The sequence below is a fragment of the Ambystoma mexicanum genome, chromosome 11 (assembly GCF_040938575.1).
Source record: "Ambystoma mexicanum isolate Mex_15411 chromosome 11, UKY_AmexF1_1, whole genome shotgun sequence".
NCBI lineage: Eukaryota > Metazoa > Chordata > Amphibia > Caudata > Ambystomatidae > Ambystoma > Ambystoma mexicanum.
This window is the reverse complement of record NC_090934.1, coordinates 1,117,380,861-1,117,408,047: the sequence shown is the minus strand read 5'-3', so window position 1 is coordinate 1,117,408,047 and position 27,187 is coordinate 1,117,380,861. Positions and strand designations below refer to the sequence as shown.

The 27,187-nt window shown below is 50.7% G+C and overlaps 1 protein-coding gene across 5 annotated transcripts in view; it reads left to right on the top strand.

The window, feature by feature from the left end:
* SCAPER (S-phase cyclin A associated protein in the ER) overlaps positions 1-27,187 on the top strand; it is a 4,210,252-nt gene that overhangs the window by 4,149,746 nt on the left and 33,319 nt on the right. The gene's annotated exons all lie outside the window — the stretch shown is intronic.

Here is a 27,187-nt window from a genome sequence, read left to right as displayed (position 1 = left end):
GAGGTGCAGTGTAGGTCTCATGCTCCACCGCCAAGAGTCCTGGAGGAGACCAAGCCCAGTCAGCTAAGCACCACGACTTCAGCACGTGACATGCAGCTCGACAAGATGGCCACCGCACCAGACAAGATGGCTGCTTGTCCGATACCAGCCTGAGGAGCAGAGCAGGTGGCAGAACGAGTTATAAGGTGGGACTGGGGTCATCCATGTACGTGGCCTACAGCTTATCCCTCAGCATCGCAGGGCAGGTTTACCCCGCAACCAGCTAGACAGAGTATGCACCGGTCCCAGCAGCCGCCCGCTACTCCATCAATATCACCTGCCACCTCATCGGCCTGCGAGGACAGGTTCTTTGAAAAGTTCCTCACTCTCAGGAGATCTCCTCAGATGGGGGCCATCCTTAAGGATGTCATCAAGGACATGCTCCCTCTGGCCCCTCCGCCTGCGCCTGTAGTCATTCCTCCTATGGCTCCAGCACTGCATGCCCTGGTGCAGTCCCTGCTGCCCACGCCAGCTCCTTCGATTCCGGCTCTCCTGCCTCCCACAGTGGAGACAGTTCCGTACCAGCCTCCGCTGCAGCCTCCGGCTCCCGTCTCCACACCTCAGTCCTTGGCGCTCAGCACTCCTCCACCGGCTCCGGACCAGCCAGACACCATGGTGAACACAGACGAGAAAGAAGACCCCGACACACCATCGTCTGCCAAGGCCTTCCACAAACGTCTCGCAGGTCTGGCAGAGTATTTGGGCCTTTCTCAACCCAAAGTCGAGCAACCGGTGGCGGGGGTACTTGCCAAGGTCCTCACTCTTTGCTCTGTGGCTAGAACGGGGATCCCAATGCAGAAGGATGTTGTCGCCTTGGCCAAGAATGGGTGGCTCAAACCCCACTCGGCCCAGCCTGTCAATCGGCGCCTGGACAACAAGTATAGGCAAATGGAGGGGGATCCACTCCTGCTGTCGGCCCATCCTCAACCGCACTCTTTGGTGATTGCTGCAGTGTCACACTACTCAAAGCCTCAGTCGTCCTCGGCCACCTTATCCTTGACACTGCAAGGCAAGGAGGAAAAGATCTTGGAGGCGTAGGGGAAGAAGCTTTATTCCAACGATTTGCTGAATCTTCATCAATCCAACGCGGATGCCATGCTGGCAGCCGTTAACCAGGGGCTTTGGCGGGAATAGCTAACTTCCTTCCTGAGTTTCTGGTACAGAGCCAGTCACATTTCAAGGCAGCACTGGGAGAGGCTAAAATGGTGGCACAAGACATCATGGAGTCCACCGTGGCCCACATTGACATCTCTGGCCGGGCCATATGCATCGCCACGGACATTAGAAGGACTGCCTGGCTTTGGGCTACTAAATTTAACCCAGACGTCCGGGAACGCATATTGGACCTTCCATTCGATGGTGGTGACATCTTTCACTCCACCACCGATGAGGAGCTAGATAAAAAGAAAAACAGCAAACTGCAAAGTCTTTATCTACTCTTACGAAGGCCATGCCCAAGGCGTACACCCAGTCGCATCAACGCTCCGACAAGAGGCGGGCATTCAGTGGGTTCCGGGGCTTCTGAGAACAGAGGTCCAGACAGCCTGACCGTACCCTGAGTCAGCAGCAGCGCTAACAACAAAAGGGGGAGAGCAAGGGCTTTTTTCATTCCCCCTCCTCCGCAACAGCCTCACAGGGAAAGAAGACATGACACGCCCCTTCAGGTCCACGTGTCTCCGGGGAGGCCGGCTGACGAAGTTCATCAGCGAGTGGAGAAAGATTACCACCGACAGATGGGTGCTGGATGCTCTCGCTCAAGGACACACCCTGGAGTTTCAACGCAGGTGTCCTCTGATGCCACCGGTTTCCCGGGAGGAGCAGTCCATCCCTTGGCTCCTGGAATAGGTACGGGCCATGCTGCAAAAAGGGACAATAGAGCTACTTCCCCAACAGATCCGGGGCTCCGGAGTCTATTCCAGATACTTTCTGTTCAGAAAGAAGACGTGCGCCTGGAGGCCCATCCTAGACCTACGACGTCTCAAAGAATCTCTATAGTCCCAAAAGTTAGGGTGGTCACGTTGCAACACGTGCTCGGCCAACTGGAAAAATTAGACTTCTTGACGTTGTTGGATCTGGAGGACGCCTATTTCCACGTCCCCATTCACAAGAAACATCTAAAGTGTCTACGCTTCGCAGTGCAGGGATAGAACTACCAGTTCAAGGCTCTACCTTTCAGCTTGAAGTTGGCTCCCATGGTGTTCATGAATGCCTGGCTCTGGTGGCAGCCCATCTGCATCTACAGGGCATACATGTATAACCGTACCTGGACGACTGGTTGATTTGTTCCCACTCGAGGGAGCTGGCCGACATGCACACAGAGAGGACCCTTCCGGTTACTCACCGATCTGGGATTCTCTGTCAACTTTCCAAAGTCCTGCTTAACGCTATCGCCGAAAGCTCTGTTGCTAGTCGCCAGACTCAATACAGTGTCGTGCCTGGTGTCGCCCTTGGAGGAGAGGATAGCAGCCATTCTAGGGAAGGTGCATCGGCTGTCATTGACGAAGACGCCCACAGTCTGGGCCATCAAGTCATTACTGGGCATGATATCGTCCTGCATACACCTTGTCTGGCTCTGCAGGTTGCAAATGCAACCTCTACAGAATTTCCCGGACGTGCGCTGGATTCAGGTGTCCGGAAGCTTTGTGTACAAGATCCTTCTCGATGATGAGTTCCGTCCGGCAATAGGATGTTGGGGCTTCCGCTCCAACATCACCCAGGGCACAGGATTCCAAAAACTCCCATACCGGGAGACAGTCACCACAGACGCTTCCCTGCAGGGCTGGGGAGCCCAAACCGGGCGCCTGCACGCCAGAGGCCCGTGGCTGCCGGAGGAGAAGGATCTCCATACCAATATCCTGGAGCAATGGGCAGTGTTCCGGGCCCTCAAGTCGTTCCTTCCGTCTCTGAAGGGCAAGGTGGTGAGGATCTTCATGGACAACACCACCACCATGTTTTACATCAAGAAACAAGGGGGCACTTGATCCCCAGCGCTCTCCATGGAAGCACAGGACTTGTGGCGATGAGCCGTCTGACAAGGGATGTTCCTCGTCCCTCTTCACCTAGCAGGTGTCAAGAACACCATTGCAGATTCCCTCAGCAGGGAACTGTGCTCCTGCCATGAGTGGGAACTTTGGCAGGACCAGGTGGACCGTCTCTTAGTCAAGGGGGGCCGGCCACAGATTGATCTATTTGCAGCGAACTCTAAATGCCAGATTCCACCAACCGAGGAGCCTGGGGGATGTGTTCTCCTTCCCCCTGGGAAGGGCTGTTTCTGTAAACGTTTCCTCACTTCCCTCTCCTGCTACGAGTCATCAACACACTCTGGATGATGCTCATCGCCCCGGCATGGCCGAGGCAAATTTGGTACCCAGACTTTCTCAGCCTGTCAGCGTTGCCTCCAGTCAAGCTGCCAGTGGTTCTGGATCTTCTCACCAGAAAAGGAGGTGCAATCCTGCATCATGACCCACGATCGCTGAACCTGAGGGCTTGGCTTCTGCAGCGCTAGAGGTTGGAGGGTATGAGTTACCAGCCGACTGCAGGGAGGTCCTCGCCAAAGCCTGGGCGTCGTCGACTTTGAAGTGCTATGGTCACAAGTGGAAGCATTTCGCTATGTGGTGCCGGTCACAGACAATTACCCCTTTGAGGGTCACGGCCCCACAAATCCTGCCATTCTTGATATCCTTCGCCAAGGCCGGACTGGAACATGCCTGCATCAAGGTACATCTGACGGCTATCTCCCGCTAAACCGGGTCACCAGGAAGATCTTCACTTTGGTCCCACCGACTCATCAAGGAGTTTCTCAAAGGAGTTTTCAGATCTTCCCTGTCGGTGAAGGCTCCTGCCTTTCTACATGACTTTCCACGAATTGAGGGAGGTGCTATGTATGCACCCCTCCTTCATGCCGAAGGTTCCGTTGGAGTTCTGTTGGAGTTCCACCTCGACAAGCCTTTGGTGTTACCTGTTTTTTTCCTGAAACCTTTGTCGCCGGCGGAAAGGACCATGCACTTGCTGGATGTTGCTCGTTTCCCCGAAGTTCTCCGTGAAACGCACAAAGAGTTTTCGGAAGACTTCACAGCTGTTTGCGAACTTTGATCCTGTGAACCATGGGAAGGCCCCGTCCAAGGCTTCTATTTCAAGATGGCTCTGCAGCTGCATCACGCACAGTCATGGGTTGGCTAACCAACCTCTCCCGGCCGCCCGAGAGCCCACTCCACCATAGTGATCGCTGTGACGACGGCATTGCACTCTGGTGTGCCGCTGCTCGACATCTGCAGGGCTGCTACATGGAGGTCCATGCACACCTTCACAAAATTCTACTTTATCAACAAGGATTCCAGGGAGGAGTCCAGAGTCGGCCAAGCAGTACTACGCAACCTGTTTGCTTGAGATGAGTCTGTTCCAGGGTTAAGTGTAATTGCTTCTGTTGAGCCTTGCCAACAAATACATAGCAGTACAACATTACCCCTTGGCTGTGTAATATTTGTACTGCTATGTGTTAGTTATTCATGAGCATGTGAATGCATGCCAGATCACATGCTGGAGTAGGTTTAAGTTACTTAACTGTAACTATTGTTCTCCATCATGGGTCTGACATGGATTCACATGCGAACCCTCCCTCTGACCCCTCTGCGGCTCTTCTTGGTCATACTGCCACGTTACATGCTTGCCTAATCTGTAGATGGCTGCCAGAGGAGGGACCTAGGGAGAGGACTGTCATTGAATTGGGGCACTATGACCCAGAGGACAGTGATTGGTTTAGAGGAGAAATACATTCTGTAAGTGAAAGTGAAACCGTTTTTTCTTTTACTGAGGATTCCCAACCTGAAGACAGGGAATATTCATGAGCATGTCAATTCATGCCAGACCCATGCTGGAGAACAATATTTACAGGTAAGTAACTTAAACCTTACATGCCAATCAAGATCAATTAGATTAACTTGAGAATTGTTACAGTCCACACTAGGCTGCACCAAGTTTTCCTGCACCAACGCAGTAGACCCTAAGGTAAATGTTATATCAGATACCTACTTGATGTAATCAACGGGGCACAAAACATCAATAACCTTGCTGGGAATAAACACCTGAAATCGATAGACAACAACCCTTTCATCAACATGGAACTAGTCAAAGTAATGGTATCCAGTGTAAATGTTGCAGAGAAATATTTAGTAGGTGAAAACATTGTGGTGAAAATACCTCTGCAGTGATAAAGTCCTCCAACTCCCTCAGGGTCAGCCGCTTCTCCAAACAACGAGTTGGGGGCAGATCTCTTTCCACTGCAGGGGCCTCCCTCTGGAACAGCCTTCCTACCTCCCTGAAACTTGAGGAGAACCACCTCCGGTTCCGGAAGCACCTCAATACCTTCCTCTTTGCCTCCGCTTTCTCTCCCCCTCTCCCCTGCTAATACTACTGAAACTGCACTGAATCTGCAACTGGGCCATTCACCGTTCTCGGCCCAGCCACTCTCCCCTGCACTGCCGCCACGGCAACCCCTGCACTACGGGACTGTGTCTGTATCCATACAGCCCCCCTTCCCGGCACTTGTCTGCACTTACCTCGCACTTGCCACCAGCTGGCCCTTGTTATTTATCCTGTATGCTGTATGCTTATAACCCTGTACTGCACTTTCCTCTCTCCCTTCCCCCATGCACTTTTCCCTTCCCCTCTACCCTTGCACTTGCGCGATCTGAATGACACCTGGCCTAGTAAGATCGTTGTCTGTCTCCCCTTGTTCCCCCCCCCCTGCCTCGTCGCGCCTTGAAACACTTGTGTATAGGCGCGTTACAAATGCCTTATCATATCATATCATATCATATCATATCAATCAAAAAGTCAGAAAATGCATCTAAAATAGTCAAAAATGTATTTAGAGCTGCTAGGGTAAAAGTTAGGGCTTAGGAGTGTTTATTGGTCTTGTGAGTGCCTGGTTTAGATTTAGATAGGGGTTAAGCTATGGATAGGGTAATGCTTTTCGTTAGAATTTGGGTAATGGTCAGGGTGGTTGTAGGAGGGCTGGTAATGTTGGAATTTGGTTATTGGTTACGGTAGATGCAGTTTAAGGGTAACTGTTAGGGTAGTGGTTATGGCAAGCCTAGACTAATAGAGTAATTGTTTGTGTGAGTGATAAAGGAAGGGAGTGGGTGGTTGGGGTGGGCTGGTGATGTTAGCGTAGGGAAGGGGTAGGTTATACCTTGGGGTTAGGGTAGAGCAATGGTATTCAAACTTTGTCATGCCGAGCCCCTGCGCCCCCATCCACCTTGAGTAAAAATATTGTTCTGGGCTCTCCACCAAGGGGTTGTTTTGCTTAATTTTATACAGTATTCTTCTTTACCACAAATAGGTAGATGGTGGGTTGGAGTTAGGTATATAGAAAGGTGGGGGTTAGCTTAACTTGGCGAAGAGTTTGGGTTAGGGCAAGGGCTATGGAATGTGTTGTGACCTGCTGATGGTGTTGGAGTTAGGGTCACTGTTCATTTTCTATTTATTTGGTGTTTCTTATCTAGTTGCATGTAAATAAGTCGCATGTAAATAAAATCCTTTACCGAGCTGAGGAGTTAATGTTAACTAAGGGTTCAGGGTAGAGTAAGGGTTTTAATTAGAACTGGGGTAAGGGTAAGCCATGCAGTTAGGATGATTGTGGAGGTTTTATTAGAGATTTTGGCCATTGCTAGGGTTACAACCTTGTACATTTGTGCATTTATTTTCATTTTCAGTCTCGGGAGGATAGCTCAGCGGCAACGTGCTCGCCTTGGAAGCAAGACGACACGGAGCAACAAAGGTTCGATTCCCGGCTCCGCGCTTCGAAACCTCTGGGTATTAAGCACATGCTAAATATCATATCATAAAGAACCAACATAATTTTTTAAAAATTTTATTAGCATTTGGTTTTTAAAGACAAACCTTTTAGCTTTACACAACATAATTAGATATAAAAAGAATAAAACACAAGAAGAGAGAAATAGAGAGACAAACTATCACAATAAAAAAGAAAGAAAATGATCACGAGAAAGCACACAAGAGGATAGACAAAGCGACCAGCCTTGTATGATATTTCCAGACATTTCATCAAATTTAAGTCTCATCTTTCATTACCAAAGTTGCCCCAAATCTTGGAACCAGGACCTCACTTCAAGTAATTCATGTTAATTCAGTATTTTTGGAAACCTTATCGACTATGCATCTAATTTTTTATCAATGTCAGATCCTATTATTATTAGACAGCTATTCCGATAGTGGACTCAATTAATACATTTTATCAGCAAGGTCTCAACACCCCCCCTACTCGCATTAGGCAATTTACTCTCACCCACCATACATAAAGTGCAGTGTTCTTCAACCTTAGGAATAAAATTGCAAGGCAATAAAGGAGAGACATCAGTGTTGCTTCCCAAATTGAAAACACATCTCTTTCTTACGGGAATGACATGACTCTGACCGGCTGACGAGATGAGTGGCACAAGAATTGTTTTAAACATAATTATCAATGAAATGGAATACGCTGAACGTTATGGTAGTCTGTAAACTCCCTCCCTCAATATTGTTGGATTCCTGGATGTTTACCGAGGGTCATTGGTACCCCTTAACAATCTGCAAGGAGCTGGCCAACCGTGCTGCCTCCCAGACTCTTTGCAATGCCCTTGCCTCTCACTTTATCTAAAAAACCCAGGACATCCTGTCCACTCCCTCCTCCCCTGCCCCTCCTCTGCCATCTCTGGCTGTGCTTGCTGACCCTCCTTCAGACCCCTCCCTCTTTCTCGCCCTTTCCTCTTTTCTCCCCTGATGAGGTTGCTAGACAAGTCAGATCTATGAAAGCCTCATCAAAACAGGTTCATCCCTGTTCCTCTAAAACCATCAAGGACCACATTGATACCCTTGCTCCAGTCCTTGCCAATTTTTGCAACCTCTCCTCTGCCTCAGGATCCTTCCCCTGCCCTCTGAAGCACTCCCTTGTGCAGTCTCTTCTTAAGAAACCCACAGCGGATCCTTCCTGTACGGCTAACTATCGCCCAATTTCAATTACTCCCTTTCTGGGAAAACTCCTGGCCTTCATTCTGATTCTGTTGGCTGTCTCCATGATGACCAGTCTGTGTTCAGAGCTGCCAGAAGCACGGAAACTGCTCTCCTAAACGTCCACGAATATCTGCTCTCCAACCTTGACTCTAACATTCCGTCTGTCCTCATCCTACTCGATGTCTCTTCTGCCTTCGACACGGTCGACCATACCATCCTGCTCAACCGTCTCTGTAAGAACCTGGGTCTCACCAATCAGGCTCTTACCTGGCTGACCTCTTTCCTCTCTGATCGACCCTCACAGGTTCAACTGGGGTCCTTCCTATCATCTATCTCCCTCTCTACTTGTAATGTTCCCCAGGGGTCTAACCTCTCGCCCTGGCTTTTCAAACAATACCTGGCAAATCTCGCCCACTGCATTGCCATTTTCTGCTCCAATTTCCAGTGCTATGCCTACGACACTCAGCTCATTTTCAGGCTGTCCTCGGCCACCTCCTCTCCTTCTCTCATCTCTGATTGCCTAACTGGCATTTAAGATTGGTGTGCCGCCAACAATCTTTGTCTGAATGCCAGCAAGACAGAGATCATTCTCATCGGCACACCTTCAACATCCTTTCCCCTCACTCTCTGGCCGGCCTCCCTTGGCCCTCCTACTACCCCCACTCGTGAGGCTAAGAACCTCTGGGTCATCTTTTTACTCCACACTTTCCTTCTCCGCCCACATCTATGATGTCTCTAAAAAGTCAAACGTCCTACTGCACCTCCTCTGAGGCACTCTTCCTTTCCTCTACTTCCCTCAGAAGCTCACTGTCTCCTAAACTCTGGTTCTGTCAAGGTTGGACTATTGTATCAGTCTCTTTTTAAATCTACCTGCCTCTACTCTCTGCCCTCTCAAATTAATCCAGAACGGAACTGCACGACTTGTCCTTAGCCTCAAGCCCTGGGATCGTATCTCTCCAGCTCTGAAATCTCTCCATTGGCTCCCAGTGGATGCAAGGATTAAATTCAAAATCCTCTGCATTGCCCGCAAGGCTTTCTGGGGCCTGGTCCAAAATACCTTCAGCTTTCCCTCCGCAAATACCTCCCCTCTCGAGCTCTTCACTCCTCGCACTTTAACTCCCTCAGGGTCAGTGGTTTTTCAAAGAAACGAGCTGGGAGTAAAACTCTGCTGAAATAGGACTAATGCTCTTATTTTGATCAAAGGGGAAGATGTGTGGGTTATGTGACATGTTATAATTTCTGTAGGTAATAATGAGACTTCTGCTCTTATCTTGTACATTAGATGAAGTTATTGCAAATCTGTTGTTATTGCATCTTCATGGATTATTACTTCAAGATACTCTTTTATACCAGATTTAGGGGCAACTAGGATAAATAAAAGCAACTTTATCTAAAATGTTTTTATACTAAAATATGGATATATCACTGTTAAACTGACACACTTTGAAAGTCTCTGTCCTGCAGATCGCAGTCACATTTTATTTTCTCTAGCTAACATAGATGATGAGTTACCCCGGATTTTAACTCTTGAGAACATCACATTTTTAAAATGCCTGGTTTCAAAATATGTATTTCAGTTTCATTTCTGCTTTTCATATGTCCCACTTAGACTATATTGTCCCCAAAACAATCCTGCTTCCTTGAAGATGAGATGCATACATTCCTTTGTAATAAACTCCTGTTCAAGCCTTCAGACTATTTATAGTGTAAGTTTCCTAGAGCCTGGGAAGGAAGTGGAGATACCTAGCATCTGGTTTTCTATGTCTCTCAAGAAGAGATAATATCCACTTTACGTTTTTGGCAAAGTTTGGCAGGTTGTAAAGGTTGTCACCTTTGAAATAAGGGCACCAGTAAAGGAAAATAGATTTGAGATCACTGCCACCAGAGGGACGTTGAATTAGATTTTTCTGCTGCCTCTTTTTGGATACATTTATAAAATAAAATATGGATTACTGGTTCCTTTCTGAAGAGTTTCACAGGCTAAATTGCACACCTGCATAATATGCATAATATGCAGTATGCATATAAGTTATTCATGTCAGTAGAGACAAGAATTCAGACTGCCCATCAGGACCCAAACTTTTCATTGAGATTGTGCAAGTTAAATACCTGGCTGAAATAACAGCATCTGGTACGTTCTCTCAGAAAGAATGTTTTCTTTGACATGCATGTTTTATCAGTTGCAAAGAATATAGATCAACGCTCCACCCAAAGTTCCCTTTTTAGCAATTGGGGATTTCTTTCAAATGTAAATAATGAAGATATGTTTCAGACGTCAGTTATTTCATATACAGAATACATAATTAAGAAAATCTTTGTTTGCATGTATAGAGCATGAATATTGGAATATGCATCTTGCGAAGGCCTTGCTTATCAGCTGTGGTCACTTTAAAAGGCACATTCTTCTTAGAGAAAAGTGACTGGTGAATGTCCTTATGCTTGTTAATTTAATCTTTTTGCTATTTTAGTGTAGAATCGTTAGTCTGAGTGCCTCTCATTCTATAGAAGGCATCACATTTAATCACATAATAAATTACACCACTTGGTACTTAATGGGGGTCATTATGACCCTGGCGGTAGCAGTGCCGGTAAATACCGGCATGGCTGTCGTCAGAGTTATGAATTTACCGGCAATGGGGACTTACTGGGGCATTACAGCCCCGGCGAACCCGGTACATCCCCATTGCCGGGTGCCAGTAATTATTACTCCCCATTCCCATTGAGTCCAATTGGACTCAATGGGAATGGGGAGGCCGGATGCACCGGCACCATTCATGAATGGTACCGGTGCATCCGTCAAGGTCTACTCACGGGTACCGGTCCGCCAACCAGGCCAGACCTGGCGGCCGGAAAGGCACCCGCTCGCAGAACTCATAGTTTGCCGGTCCGGTAACAACGGTGCTGGTAGCTTACCGGACCGGCAAACTTGTAATGAGGCCCAACATGTCTGTTTTGCCCCATTGTAGCCTGCTATTTTTAAGGACATCTAGGGTGCAGAACCATCAAGTCGAGAAACTCTGTCTTTGATTTGTTGAGCAAGCAGGCTGAAACCTTCCATGTGTTCATCAATGTCATTCAAAATAGGATGTGTTGGCAATATCATCGACATAGAATAAAGCATTGTTAGCATATGCTGAGAATTAGAATTCTACGCCTGCTTTGGATACCTTTTAATGTTTTTGTTGTGTTTAATTACTGGGAGCAGAGTCCACAGGCCAAGAAGAATAACAGTCTGGTAATATGGCAAACGTCTGGTTCTCCAGCATGGGGTCTGGCATGGATTCTGTGGGATGTATTTACCCATGCATGCGAGCCCTACCTCAAAACTGTGCAGTATTGAAAACATCATGATGGCCAGAGCTTCCTAGGAAATGCCCAGGGAAGTGCATGAAGAATAGGCTGCCACCCATTTTTGCCGATGTTATGGGCACAGAAGGGCACTGCCTAAAACCACCATTGGACTACCCGCACAGTAGTCTGAAACCATTGGGAATGGCAAGGCTGATTGCCAAATGCAACCTAGAATTGTGGGGAATTCATTTCTTAAATCCCAAAAATGGGTGCAGTACCAGTACTCACCACTATCCAAAAGCCGGCGTTTTAAAACCACCCTGTGTTTCTCTGAAGGCAGGCTCAAAATGCCTATTTTCAAACATTGCAACATGTGCAAAATATTCACTGAACACCAGCAGACATTTGGCAGAATGAGGTTTTGTGTGCTTACAAAATCGGGGAAATGAAGAGCCCAAAACAATGCTTATAACAAAACTGCTATGGAGTCAGCAGTTTAAGTTGCACTGGATTTAAAGACACTAAAATCGAAAATGTTTAGATTAAATGAGTGACCTATGTTTGGTGTCACATGCCTCTGTAACTGTTGAAATGTCATAGTTTTGCACTTAGAATCAGCATTCTAGCTGCATGTGTAAAATGGCAAGTTAATTTAAAAAGCAACAAAAAAAACATGACAGTTAGCTGAAAGTCTGGCTTAAGGAACTTGATTTTGCTTGACAGCTACCCCCATCAGGAGTGAAACTTGAGTCGCAACTGTGTTCCCAGGCCTATCTGCCTTTTGCTGGCCACACTAAGGATATGCCATCTATCTGATAATTGAATTACCTGTGCTCTACAGGAGCTCTGAACAAAGCCTGTCTTGACTCAGGCAAAGGTTTTATTACAGCGGTCGTAAAATGTAGCTTCCTCTTGGCAGAAGCTGGGAGGGGCACTGCCTGTGAGAGCAAGCTGGCTTGGCAGAACTGGATAAACCAGTATTTCCACCATGTGACCTGGGAAACCACACCCCTTTGTAGCCAGAATATTGTTTAGAAAAAGATGAATAACTCATGGTGCGGACATGTGAAAATTTTATAAATGATACCATAATTCTTGTGATTTTTCTGCCCACAGTTTAAGAGGTTTTTAGAACCGGTGGTATGTTCAGGGGGGTGTTAGCGGAAAAGTGGATATTACTCTAAATGTGTGCATGTTAAAAATCTGAAACTTCATCAATTAATGTCCATACTCCCTGCGCACATGTGTGTAAAATGGGGTCAATGTCAGAAATTGAAAAATCAGTTAAAAAGTCAATTATCTGCCACTTCTGAATGCAAGCTCTTAGAAACAGCAGATTTGGACAGAGACATGGCTAAATTCAGCCACACCATGTATATGTAATTTCAAACAACTGTGTAACTGTGAAATATGGATTTTGATCATGTATAGATTTGGGTGCACAGATGACAGGGGAGGTTTTTCAAGAGATCATAAATGGCTGACATCACTCTGACACCACTTAGTTCCCCAATCAGGGGAGGAATGAAAGCTGGACCAATGACAAGTGAGAGGGGCAAGTTTAGTTATGACCAACACACACACCCACTTGCAGAACATATAAATGGACCACTGAAACTTAGGTAGAGACCTTCAAATCCATTTGCAGCTGGAAGCTCTGCCGGAAAAATCCATACTTACCTCCATCAAACTTCAAAGAGCCAACACTTAGACTCCAAGATAAACAGAGACTTCAGAACCTTAACCAAAAAGGTCACTGCCAGCAAGAGTATTTGTCAGCAGGCCTAAAAATCTTTTTGCAACTGAACTCTTCAGACAGCCGGCTGACGCCGTCTGAATTTTGCCAAGAACTTTTGCAAGAACCCGGTGACAGAAATATCCAAAGAGAAGGCAGGACCCGACCCAGAGAACCGGTGCCTAGCAGAGACCAGGCCATTGTATCCAGAGTGCTGACCCCGATGCTGTGAGCAGTTCCAGAGACCAGACGCTGTGCCCAGAGACCGTCCGAAGTCCAGACCTGTTGACCAGATCGTGACAAAGCCGCCTTCCTGTTTAAAATCTCTTGTGAGTACCGCCAAACTGTACCAAACCAAAGCTCTTAGTTTAAATTCATCTAATTCAATCTATTTAACCTAAGTAGAACTGCCTGATAGCCCCAAATCTGTCACCTGTCATTTCTAGTAAAATCTGTCACTTGTCATTTTGAGCTTTTAAAATTTCAAATCTGAAAAACGACCTTCACAAAATCGCTCATATCTCCGCGACCGTTTGTCTTAGAGACTTGCAGTAACTTTCATTTGGAAGCTGAGATCTGAGGCTTTCCTAGGACCCCAAAACGATCGTGATAGTCCTTGCGGTTCCTCTGTAATAGCGCTCGGCGCATCCGCGAATTTTGCCGCGATTTGCAAATTTCTCCACGTGTAAAAAGACAGCAGTTTTGCTTTTCCTTGCCAAAAACTTCGTTTACCTGCTAGTTACTACTAAAGCATTGTTAAGGTGATCCTGAATTCATAGAGAGTAGCTATCACTCACCCTGAACCTCTGAAAGGGAATTAAAAGCAATTTAGCATATTTTTCACTCCATTGCCAGCACATATAAAAGCATTTTGCCTGTGTTTTAAACTTCTGTAGTCTAAGCTTGCTGGGGTGAACTGAATTACAGTTGATTGCATTTCTGAGAACTGTGTGCTTCCTTCCATTTCCTTGCATTGTATCAAGGGGGGGAGGGGATTGCCAGAGAAAAGTGATTACATTGTTTTGTTGAAGTCATATTGAGTATTTTCTGTACTGCATTCATTGAATATTGCATCCACCTGAGCTTACATAAAGCATTCTGTACCACCTTCTTCTTTTGTTCCTATTCACCTGTGTGCTACCTTATCCATTTCATGTCAACTCCTTATTGATTATAGAGAAGCGTGTTAGTGCCAGATTCTCCGTTGTTAATATTTATCATATCAGATTAAGTGTGATATTCAATTATTAATTTATTATAAAGTGTGATATATCTATCTATTGTTTAAATTATCAAATAAACCTTTTAACTTGCAAAACAGAACTACTTCTTGGCTCAGTGGGGTCAGGGGGATTCCAAGAGAGGGGTGTTATATAGGGGTAGTCATCCAGAACGCATGAACTGGACATAAAGATATATCAATAAGGGTTTTCATTCAGTATTCTGGACTAGGCATTGACTTAGCTGTAGTGCGGGATTGAATCCTCTTACAAATCACATGCTCATGAATATTCCCCGTCGTCAGGCTGGGACTCCTTGGTAAAGAAAAAACCAGTATCAGTTTCGTTTCTGATCTGTCTTTCGTATTAATAACCAATCACTGATCTCTGCGTCATACTGACCACAGCCAATGACTGCCCTCTACCTAAGCCCCGCCTCTGGCAGCCATCTTCAGATTTTTACCGCACGTTCATGTGTTGGGATCCTCGTGCTATTGCTCTCGAGCGTTAGTGCTATTTTTTTCACGTTTTTTCTCAAAAATTTCGTTTTTTCGGTCAAAAGAGCCTCAAGCTCCACCGACTCTCCATCCGATCAACGGGGACCCGTGTCGGATTCGTCTGCGCCCCTCAAGGGTGAAGATTTCGTCGAGCTACGCTTTTGGAGGACTCCAGAAGTTTCTCAGGCCCGGTCATGGCCCAGGAGAAGGGAAGCTCGACGCCCGGAAAGCTGTTCAGGGTCTGCCCTGGATGCCAGCTGCAGAACGTCTTCAAGGAGGACGATCACTCTTTTTGTCTTTACTGCCTACATGAGGACAAGACGCACGTGGAGAAGGACTGTGCGTTTTGCGGCAACATGTCGGAGCGGACCATGAAGGACCGCCATCAACGTCTCGCCAACTGGCTAGAAGGGAAGAGCCCGTCCGGCGAGAAGAAGAGGAAGAAATCCGAGCGGTCTTCTAAGACCTTTAAGGACGCCCCGGCGACGGGGGTCCAACATAAGGCCAAGCACCGCGAGTCCGCTGGCACCGGGAGCGCCGAACGGTCGGGCTCTACGGGCGCCAGGCAGGGCGCACCCTCCCCGGTACCATCAACCACGAGCCAACGCTCTGGGTCGGGTAAGAGGAAGGCCGAGCACCCGGCGAAGCTCCTGGAGAGGCCCCGGTCGAGCTCGAAGGCGGAGGGGGAGCGAGGCAGTGTCCCCCCCCCTCAAGGATAAGGCGGTGAGCGCACCTAAGGTGGTGAAGGCCTTAATCCATCCGGCCAAGCCCTCTATCGAAACTGTCGCGGCGGCCCTGGCTCAGCCTGTGGAGGCTACACCAGTGGTGGCGACTTCGGGGCTCAGAGTCTCCCTGCCACCTCGGAGGGAGTCCTCTTTTGTGCCCATCGATAGGACCCCCGTGAAGTCCCCCGTGGGGAAGAAAAAGGGGGGGCAGGGCGTCGTCGTAGATTCGGCTTCAACCTCGGAGAAGGAGCTGGTCGAGGTCTTAAGCCACGGCCTCGGCGTGGAAGAAGACCGGCCCGTCGGGATGGATCCCGACGCAGGTGACGACATCGTCGAGGGTACCGACGGGGCCCCTGATCGCCCGTCGGATTCCCCTCTGCCAGCGCCGCAAGACAACTCGGCGGCCATTTTGTTGGCTATACAGTCCTTATGCTCAGAGATAAGGACGAGACTACCGTTGCCGACGGAGGAACCTCTCCCGTCGGGGGACCCAGAACCGGGACCTTCTGGTGTTCCCCCTACCAAGAAAAGAAGGATCCACCCTCCACCTCCTTTTCAGCCGTCGCGCCCCATCCAGCCCTCCTCCCCGTCCACCCGAGGGGATGATACGGGGACTGACACGGCAGCGACGGGTACGGACGACGAGGTATACGACGAGGATCTGCCGTCGTCACCTCCCACCAGGGCTTCTCCGCCCGACGAGATTGGATCGTTCCACTCCATGATCGCCAGGGCATCCGAGCTTTTCCAACTCTGCCCTGAGGAGAAGAAAAAGGAAGGATTCCTTTATCAACGGCGCGAGGCCAAGAGGAAGACGGTCCTCGCAGTGCCTCTATTGAACCCTTCCACGACGCCAGCTAGAAGAGACCGGTACGAGAAGAAGTACCGGGTCCCGGACACGGCCCCCCTGTGCCTCCGGGCGCAGCCTACCCCGGACTCCGTCGTCTCCGCGGCGGCCAGGAAGAAAGCGGGGGGGGGGTGCGGCCTCCACATCGACTTCCCCACCGGACGGCGAGGGAAAGAAATTGGACGCTATGGAACGCAGAGTCATCTCGTCTGCAGCGACGACGATTAAAGCGGCCAACGCCTTGGCTATCGTGGCCCGCTACGACATGGAGCTCTGGTACAAACTGGCTCCCCTGCTGGACTTCCTGCTGGACGACAAGAGGGCAGAGGCCCTGGAGATCCTGCAGGAAGGTGAGGTGGCTTCGGACCACACCATTACCGTTGCGACGGACATCACCGACACTGGGTTCCGCCAGTTGGGCAACGGCGTTTGCCTTAGGCGGCGTGGATGGCTCAAGGCTACGGACTTCCGTCAAGACGTTCAGACCAGAGTCCTGGACATGCCCTTCGATGGGAACAACCTGTTTGGGAAAACAGTGGACGATTCCCTTCAGGCCATTAAAGCGGACACTGAGACGGCCCGGGCCCTTGGAGTTCTGCAACAACGACGGACGCCCTTTCGGAGCAGCGGAGGCAAGGGCGCCTCCAAAGGTTCCGGCGGCGGTTCCTCCACCTACCGTCAAGCGGCCCGCTCGTCGTCTCAGGAGGCCTACAGAGGACGAGGCAAGTCTAGCGGACCCCGCCGTCGTCGCCAAGGAGGTCAAGGCGGCAAAGCCTCGTCGAAGCAGGATTGAACCGGCCGTGGGGTCGGGCCCCCACCGAAGCACCCAGGTGGGAGGCCGGCTGGCGAGCTTCGTCAGCGTGTGGGAGTCCATCTCCACCGACCGTTGGGTGCTGGACGCCTTGGCCCGGGGCCACGCGCTCGAGTTTCAAAGAAGGTGTCCGCACGTCCCCCCCGTGGCCAGGAAAGAACTTCATGTCCCTCAACTTCTCCTGGAGGTAAAGGCGATGCTCAGGAAGGGCGCCATCGAACTCGTCCCAAAGAGGCTTCGGGGCTCCGGAGTTTACTCGAGATACTTCCTCGTGAAGAAGAAGACGGGGGGATGGCGCCCCATCCTGGACCTGCGACGTCTGAACAAGTTCATCAAGGCGCAGAAGTTCCGGATGGTCACCCTCCAGCACGTCCTGGGTCAGCTGGAGGAAGGAGACTTCCTGTCGTCGTTGGATTTGGAGGATGCCTACTTCCATATTCCCATCCTAAAGGGGCACCGAAAATTCCTCAGGTTTGTGGTTCAAGGGCGTCATTACCAGTTCAAAGCCCTCCCCTTCGGACTACGGTCGGCACCCAGGGTATTCACCAAGTGCCTCGCACCGGTGGCGGCGCAGCTTCGCCGCGAGGGGGTCCACGTCTACCCCTACCTGGACGACTGGCTCATCCGAGCCAGGACGAGGGAGCTCGCCGTGGTTCACACGGCAAGGACCGTCCAACTTCTCACGGACCTGGGATTCTCCGTGAACTACGCCAAATCTCACCTGGTACCCGCGCAAGACGCTCTGTTTCTGGGAGCGAGGCTCAACACAGTGTCCCTTCTGGCCTCCCCGTCGGAGGAGAGGACCAGGACCATCCTGGGCAAGGTGCAGCGGATGTTGGTGGCCGACGCGGCCAAGGTGAGGTCCATCAAGTCCCTCCTCGGAATGATGTCTTCCTGCATCTACCTCATTCCCTTGTGCAGGCTCCGGATGCGCCCGTTGCAGGAGTTCCTGGACGCGCGCTGGATCCAAACGACGGGCAGCTTCGAGGAAAGGATCACACTCGACGAGAGTTTCCGACGAGCGATCCGGTGGTGGGGCACCCGCGCGCATCTGACGGCGGGCATGGCCTTCCAGACCCCAGCCCACCAGGAGACAGTGACCACGGATGCCTCCCTGGAAGGGTGGGGAGCGCACACCGAAAATCTGCACGGAAGAGGCCTTTGGCTCCCGACGGAGAAATCCCTACATATCAACGTCCTGGAGCTCCGTGCAGTGTTTTGGGCCCTCAGGTCCTTCCTTCTGTCCCTCAAGGGCAAGGTGGTGAGGATCTTCACCGACAACACCACCACCATGTTTTACATCAGAAAACAGGGCGGAACCAGGTCCCCAGCACTGTCCAAGGAGGCGCAGGACCTGTGGCATTGGGCCGTCGCCCAAAGGATATTTCTGGTGCCGTTTCATCTGGCAGGGATAAAAAACACCATCGCCGACTCACTCAGCAGGGAGCTGCGCTCGTGCCACGAGTGGGAGCTACGGCAGGATCTAGTGGATCGCCTCTCCCGACGGTGGGGCACACCCCAGATCGACCTGTTCGCGACGGCGACGAACTCCAAGTGCCGGAGGTTCGCCAGCAAGTTTCCCCAGGCGAGGAGCATGGGCGATGCTTTCTCGTTCCCCTGGGAGGGCCTGTTCCTCTACGCGTTCCCTCCTTTGCCACTGCTAATCCGGCTCGTCAACCAGCTCAAGAGGTCACGGTGCAGGATGATCCTCGTCGCACCTGCGTGGCCGAGGCAGATATGGTTCCCGGACCTTCTGGACTTGTTAGCGTCCCCGCCGATCAAGCTGCCGGTGGACGCGGATCTACTCTCCAGGGAAGGAGGCGCCATCCTCCACCATGACCCGAAATCGCTGAACTTGCAGCCCTGGCTCCTGCAGCGCTAGAGTTTGGAGGATACGACATACCGGCCGACTGCAGAGAGGTTCTTGCAAAGGCCAGGGCGTCCTCGACTCGTAAATGCTACGGACACAAATGGAAGAGGTTCTCTGTCTGGTGGCACGCACAGAAGATTAACCCTCTACGGATTACGGCTCCCCAAGTACTGCCGTACCTGCTGACGCTGGCCAAAGCTGGACTGGCACACGCGTCCATCAAGATTCATCTTGCTGCGATCTCCCGATACACCAGAACCACGGGGCGGACGTCCTTGTGGTCTCATCGTCTGGTGAAAGAGTTCATGAAGGGACTGTTCAGATCGTTCCCACTGGTGAAGGCTCCGGCCCCGGCGTGGGAGCTCAACGTGGTACTGACCAAGCTCATGGGACCTCCGTTCGAGCCTCTGCACTCGGCTCCGTTGAAATTTCTGTCGTGGAAAACAGCGTTTCTTGTGGCCATCTCCTCCGCACGACGAGTGGGAGAGATCCAGGCCCTTTCCTGCAAGGCCCCGTACTTGACTTTTCAATACACGAGGGTAGTGCTCAGGACGCACCCCTCCTTCATGCCCAAGGTACCGTCGGACTTCCATCTCAACGAACCCCTGGTGTTGCCTGTGTTCTTCCCGTCGCCTTCGTCGCCGGCTGAGAGGACTTTGCACTCGCTGGATGTGGCTAGAGCGCTGAAGTTCTACGTGGACCGCACGAAGTGTTTTCGGAAGACGTCACAACTCTTTGTGAACTTTGGACTTGTCAATCAGGGGAAGGCTCTCTCGAAGGCTTCCATTTCCAGATGGCTCTCCGGCTGTATCATGTACTGTCACCGGTTGGCAAACCGACCGCTGCCTGGCCGTCCGAGAGCCCATTCCACCAGAGCGATCGCAGCTACCACGGCGTTCCTATCTGGTGTGCCCCTGCTGGACATATGCAGGGCTGCTACGTGGAGGTCGACGCACACCTTCACGAAATTCTACTGCGTCGACTGGGATTCCAGGGAGGAGTCCAGGGTCGGCCAAGCAGTGCTGCGCAACCTGTTCGCCTGAGGTGAGCCTGGTGAGGAGGTAAGATGCTTAATGTTGAGTTTGATGTAATGCTTAATGTTGAGCCTTTGCCACCTCCCGTGGTTGTGCATGTGTGTACTGCTATGTATTCTTTATTCATGAGCATGTGAATCCATGCCAGACCCCATGCTGGAGAAGGAACAAGTTACTTACCTGTAACTGTTGTTCTCCAGCATGGGTCTGGCATGGATTCACATGCGAACCCTCCCGCCTACCCCTCTGCGGCTCTTCACTTGGTCATACTGCCACTTCACGTGCTTCCAAATCTGAAGATGGCTGCCAGAGGCGGGGCTTAGGTAGAGGGCAGTCATTGGCTGTGGTCAGTATGACGCAGAGATCAGTGATTGGTTATTACTACGAAAGACAGATCAGAAACAAAACTGATACTGGTTTTTTCTTTACCGAGGATTCCCAGCCTGACGACGGGGAATATTCATGAGCATGTGAATCCATGCCAGACCCATGCTGGAGAAAAACAGTTACAGGTAAGTAACTTGTTCCTTCCTCTTGAGAGGTCAATGAAGAAATATGCACCAATTTACACAAATTGCTTTCCCTTAGATTGTCCTGTAGCACTTTCGGTGAATTGGGAAAATAATGCATCAAGTGTACAATGGTTTATAAATGAAATGCCCACAGTATGTGAAAAGAGTTTCAGACTGTTTTGCAGTTATTTGGCAGACACCTTTGGTGTTATCTGCTGTGAGTTTCTGTATTGATGCAATAGGTTGTTTTTCAACTATTCATTGTGCTTGGGGAGAGCGGTTTCATTAAGGAATTTGTTAATATGAGGCGGAAAAGGAAATGGTTTAACAGAGTGTAAGTCTTATACAATGGAGAAAGTAATTAGCAATATCTCTCTCCGGCGGTACAATAAACCTCTGTCTCGCTTTCTTGCAGCTGCTATTTGGGCTTAGCTGCTCTCATTTTGAAATATTTTGCCAGTAATTTGCCATACCGACTATGGATAACTTTTAGGGAGCGTGGCTTGGCGACCATGCGGTGAGCAGCACGAATTCGGAGCTGCATACTGATCCTGATTATGAGATTGCCAAACTGGCCCGATATTCATTAAAACTTGTACTAGAGGCAGTATAAAGATGTGGGAGGATCTGAGGACTGTCCAGGGGGAAGCTTGCGGCGTGAAAACTAGTCAGAACTCCAGAATACGAGATCGGGAGAGGCAGCGCAACAGAGGGCAAGATGGCCAATGAGTGCTGGCTCCAACTCTGAGAAGAAGCCGATGAGTGAGTGCCGAAGCCAGCGGATGCAGGTGATACGGGACCAGATACTGTAGCGCTGTCCGAGTCGGAGAGAAACCACGAGGAAGACCTGACTTCACTTCTAATTTGAAGTCCACTAGGTGGAGAAGCTGCGGCAGATGAGCGTACCATGGAGGAGAGGCAGCAGAGGGCAGAAGCAACGGGAGGCCGTCAGCGCAGCAGTGGCGCCTGGCACTGCGCCATGGTGAACCTGGGATGATCAGTGAGGGGGCGATGGCTCGAGATGAGAAGAAAGGGTGTGCTGCCGGGCAGCGCACAGCCCCCTCTCTCCCACCTGCCCCCCCCACCAAGCATCCATAACACGGCGCAGGAGGGAGACTGCAGCACACCCACGTGAAGGGCAGAACTCTGGCTGAGGCACAAGTACAGCAGCCTAGGTGGTCAACGGGAAGCAAGCGGCCAACATTGCCCCCCCCCCCCTCCCAGGGAGCACGGACCAACGCAGGAAGAACAGCACCTCTTCCCGACCGACTCGAGACGAGGCAGTTTGCCGTGGTGTGGGGACCGTCCCACACCGCACTGGAAGAGACATTGAGTGCATCCACTTCCCTGCCCTCAAACCAAAGGGCAGACACACCAAGAAAGGAAGGAGAGAAAAGGCCATTAAACACCCTGAGGCGAAGGGGAGAATGAACAGACCCAGCTCCTAAAACCCAGCAGCCGGCAAATCTCGAGGTGAGGGGGAGGGCGAGGAGATCCCTGTACACACCCAAGAGCCAGAAAAGGAGGCAAACTCAGGGTATCCACCCAGGGGACCAGGGAACCAACACATACATGTAGTTGACATGTGGGAGGACAAAACCCACCTGGGCCCCCTGCACCCAACTGTTGTAGTTCTAAACTGCCTAGACTACAGGACCTGAAGCTTGCGCACCCCAACAGCGTACATCCCCTCCTGGGACACTGACCAAGGCCCAAGTTGGCGGACGAGAGTAGCCACAATTCATTTTAGCTCTGTATAGGTGCAGAGACCAACAAAGAGGCAAGACCGAGGGGATGAAATAGTGCCCAGACCCACAACACCTCTGGCAGGCTGGGGTTAGAGGTCCCACCCAGAGCACACAGCAGAGCGTGCCTAAGAAGCGACCAATCACGAAATGGACTCCTGAGGAGGACAGAGAGGGGTATCTGCACACGAGCTATCAACACCATCAGCAGCATGCAGTAAGGGTGCCCACGTGGGAAAGAAAGACCGCACACGGGCGAACATAACAAGCATTACTGGAGACAGGGAGGCCTTGCAGAACATAGCGGGCCTATACCCAAACATCTACTGCTGGCTCAAAGCAACGAGAGGGCACCCGCACTATGTCCGAAGCATTGAAAAGGGGGGAGAGGCACCCCAGCACAAGCACCCGGGCCACCACCTGCACAAGAAGGTAACAGCACCGGATGGCTGAGAGAGGAGCGGCCTCCAACAGCCCGAGAAGCGGCACAGCCACCGAAAGACCGCCCCAGGTCATCCACAACCCCCAGGCAACCCACAGCAGCAGGAGCAGACTAGATCCCAGGTGAGAGTGGGAGCAAGAAGTGAAGCTGTTTGGCACAATGCCTCAAGTGCAGGGGTCGTTGTAAGAAACTCTAGATAACTTAACGACATGGGAGAGCACAACCCATTGACCAGGCGTATCAGTGTAAACGGGTTTGGGGAGTGAGGAAGCCAACCACAGCCCCGCAGGGACATGGAGAAACACATGCAAGACCCTCTCAGGAATGTTTTAATGCAGGCGGAAGGCCACCAAAAGGTGAGGACCCTAGCCACAGCGAATAGCCAACCTCGAGTCCCACACAAACTCCTTAAGGCAACCCAAGGAGTTCAAACAAAGCTGCGATAAGAAGGCACTGGAAAGGGAAGCGAGGCTCCCCGGCGCGAGCAACCGGGCCACTGTCTGCACAAGGAGACAACGGCAGCAGAGGGCTCAGAGCGGAGCAGCCTCCAATACCCTGAGAAGCGGTGCTGCCACCGATAGACCGCCCCTGGTCACCTGCAACCAACAGCAGCAGGGGCAGACTGTACCCCAGGGGAGAGTGGGAGCGGAAAGCGAAGCCGCACGGCAAGTGGACTCAAGCTCAGGGGTCGCTGTAAGCAACTCTAGGTGATTTAACGACATGGGAGAGCACAACCCATCGACCAGGCACATCTATGCAGAAAAGTGAGGGGAGGGAGGATGCCAACCAGATCCCTGTGGGGACCCGGAGAAATCCATACAAGATTCTCTGAGGAACGTTCTGCTGCAGGCGCAAGACTACCAAAAGTGAGGACTGTATCCACGGCGAATAGCCAACCGCGAGTGCCACACAAACTTCTCAAGGCAACCCGAGGAACTCATCAGGCGTTGAGGAGGAGACAGAGCCTTGCGTAACGTCAAGGAGAGAAAAATGCCAGACAAATCAAAGAGTGGAAGAGGCAAACAGAACAGCATGGAATCCTTTGCCAAGAAACATGACAACAGCCAATCCACCTCGTGAGGCACGAACACGGGGGTGACTAGCTCCGAACAGCAGGAAGGAGGCCGCAGTGACGGCCCTATACTGAAGGCTATAGCGGCCCTGAAGGCGTCTATGGAAAACAAACTGGATTCTGTTATGGTGGACATGAGCCTCCTTCGGCAGGATGTAAGGACCCTGGTGGACCGAGTGGGTACGGTGGAACAACAAGTACAGAACAATACCACTGACATCGCCACCACCCAGTCCCAAATATCAGATGTATTACAAAGGGTACAGATCCTCGAGCAGAGGGCAGAAGATGTAGAAGGGAGGGCTCGAAGAAATAATGTCCGGATTGTTGGACTGCCGGAGGGAGAGGAGTGGGGCACCACAAACTATGTTGAAAATCTTCTGCTGCAGATGATTGGGGTAGTGGGGCTGTCCCAAGGCTTTGCGGTGGAGAGAGCACACAGGGCCCTGCCTAGAAAACCACAACCGGGAGCCCCCCCACCCTCCCAAGATCAATGATCGCTAAGATCATGAACTTTAAACAAAGGGAGAAAATATTAAAATTCTCGAGGGAATGGAGGGTGAGGGGTGATAACCAGGAACTCCTCCAGAATAACAATCTACCTGGACTACACGGTTCTGGTCCAGAGACAACGTGCGCGCTTTGGCCCCACTAAAGAACGTCTCAGGGTAGCGAACATACGTTAAATGCTGCTGTACCCCGCAAGGTGATACGAGAAGATAGATTGTGCTTCTTTGAAACCACGAAGGAGGCCCACGCATGGATGGACCAACAGGGAATCCCTCAACTCAGAGACAGAAACGGCAATAATAACAAGAACCTACCCCAGCAACAACATGTGTGAACTTAATGCCTGAAAGAAGGTTAAGACACCATTTATATGACGCAAGCAGGAAGTAGTAAAAATAAAGGAGCAACGAGCTTTGGTTCTACCTCAGAAGACAACAGAACACAAAAGCCCACATAGTTTTCCAAGTTCAGATGCCGGTTCTAAGGCATCACGCTGCGGCGGGCCTGTCCCACCTAGGAGGGTAGTGCAAGAGAAGCAGCAGTGCCTTAGCAGGGGGAGGGTTGTTGGTCGTCTGTTTATGGTTCATGTTTTCTGTTCAGAACAAGACACAAGAAGGGGAGAACACTTCACAAGGATAAGATGGAATGGTGGTGCAAGAAACACAAGGCATACAAGGTTGGGGAGACGAAGGCTGTACATTACGCCACCCAACAGGGGGGACTCCACGGGAGCCACATGACATAAGGAGGGCATAGACACTTGGGGATCGACCAAGGCAGCAAGAGCGACGCTTGACACAGAGACAAGTGACCAGCATGAAGGCAGGAGAACCAACACAGGTCCATGGGAAGGGAAGGGCCCTTACACGATACGCTGATTTGAACTCAGAAGAACTCACAATAGCGACCTGGAACGTCCGGGGGCTGAACGCCTATGTCAAGAGGCTGAGGGTGCACACCTGGCTTAACAAATCAAGGGTTAAAATAGCGATGCTGCAGGAAACCCACCTAACGAGACACAGGCAGTCCAAGATAGCAGCCAAGTGGGGTGGACAAATGTTCAGCTCAACCTATTCCACCTATGCCAGAGGGGTGCTAACGTGGATAGCCCTGGGGTTCCCATTCCAGCTGTTAACGCAAGTACAGGGCAAAGAAGGCAGGTAGGTGTTGGCACATGGGATGCTGGAAGACAAGGAGGTGTGCTTGGTTTACACGTAAGCTCCAAGCCAGGATGCAACAACGTTCTTTCAGAAATTGCCACCACGGCTAGCCCCATAAAGGGAAGCAGAATTCATTTGGGCAGGTGATTTCAACTGCGCATTGGACCCGCTCCTAGATCGATCAGATGATAAATACAACAAACCAGTCCCTCCAGTGAAAGCACTCCGGCAAATCTTGGAGCACCTGAAACTGGAGGACGTTTGGAGGAACCTGCATGCAGATAAGCGGGGATACTCCTACTATAGCGCATCATAGAGCGAGAACACTCTCAGACCATACCCCAGTAACTGCAACATGGTCATACACGCACAGGAGGGCCCCAATACCGACCTGGAGTTTCAGGGCAGAGACTCTGCTGGAGGGGGAGGTCCAAGGGCATCTGCAAGATACAATAGACGATTACTTCCACCTCAACATGGGTAGCGTAGATAGATCGGCAACAGTGTGGGACGCCTTCAAGGTAGTAGTCAGAGGAGCGGCGATTGGGAAGATGGCAGCTCTTAAAGGGAGGGTCATGACAGAACTTGGGGAGATTGAATGGGAAATAGAGAGGATTGAATCGCGGACAGGCTCACGGGGGGAGGAACCACTTGAACTGATATCCCTTAGGTTACACTGAAAAGGTACCTGGGAGAAACTGGGGAATCTAAACTATGCGAAATATACGCAACGACTACACGCTGAAGGGGATAAACCGGGGAGGCTCCTGGCCTGGCTAACCAAACACGAGGTTTGGAAAGTCCTGATCAACATGATCAAAAATAAAGATGGGGAAGAGGTGAGGACCCAAGAGGGAATAAACCAGGTTTTTTCAAGATTCTACGAGAACTTATACTCGAGCACCCGCAAGTCACATGGCTCAGATATAGCAAACGCACTAGACCAGATTGACCTTCCAAAGCTGGATGCAGGACATGCACAGATGTTTGAGGCCCCCTTAACGGTAGAGGAAGATGAAGCGGTAATAGACAGCCTACCGACGTCCAAGACCCCGGGACCCGATGGGTTACCCGGAGAGTTCTATAAAGCGTATAAGACCACTTAAGCCGTTTGAAACAGGCCAGTTGCCAGACAGCATGCGAAAATCCCTAATACTACCCATCCTGAAACCCCTAGACTCTGGCTCTTATAGACCCATCTCATTGATGAATCAGGACTGCAAAATACTAACAGCAGCCCTGGCCAATAGGCTCAGAAGAGTTATACACATGCTAGTGCACCCGGACTTAATGGGCTGTGTCCTGGGGCGTAACACGGGGCGTAACACCTTGTGGAATTTGCAGAGGCTACATCACGTTGTGATCAAACCAACGATGTGCGGGGTGAGTGCGCAATAGCGTCCTTACGTGCGATTAAGGTCTTCGATTCTGTGAATTGGAACTGGCTTCTCAGGGTGCTGACACACTTTGGTATGGGGAGGGCTTTCTTAGATGGATAAGGTTGCTCTACAAGGATCCTAGGGCCAGAGTCAAGACGGACAGATATATTTCGGAAGCATAGAGGATATACAGGGGCACGAAACAGGGCTGTCCGCTATGCCTAATGCTCTATATATTGGCTCTGGAACCCCTGGCGGTCTTCCTGCGAGCCACATATGCAGACACTG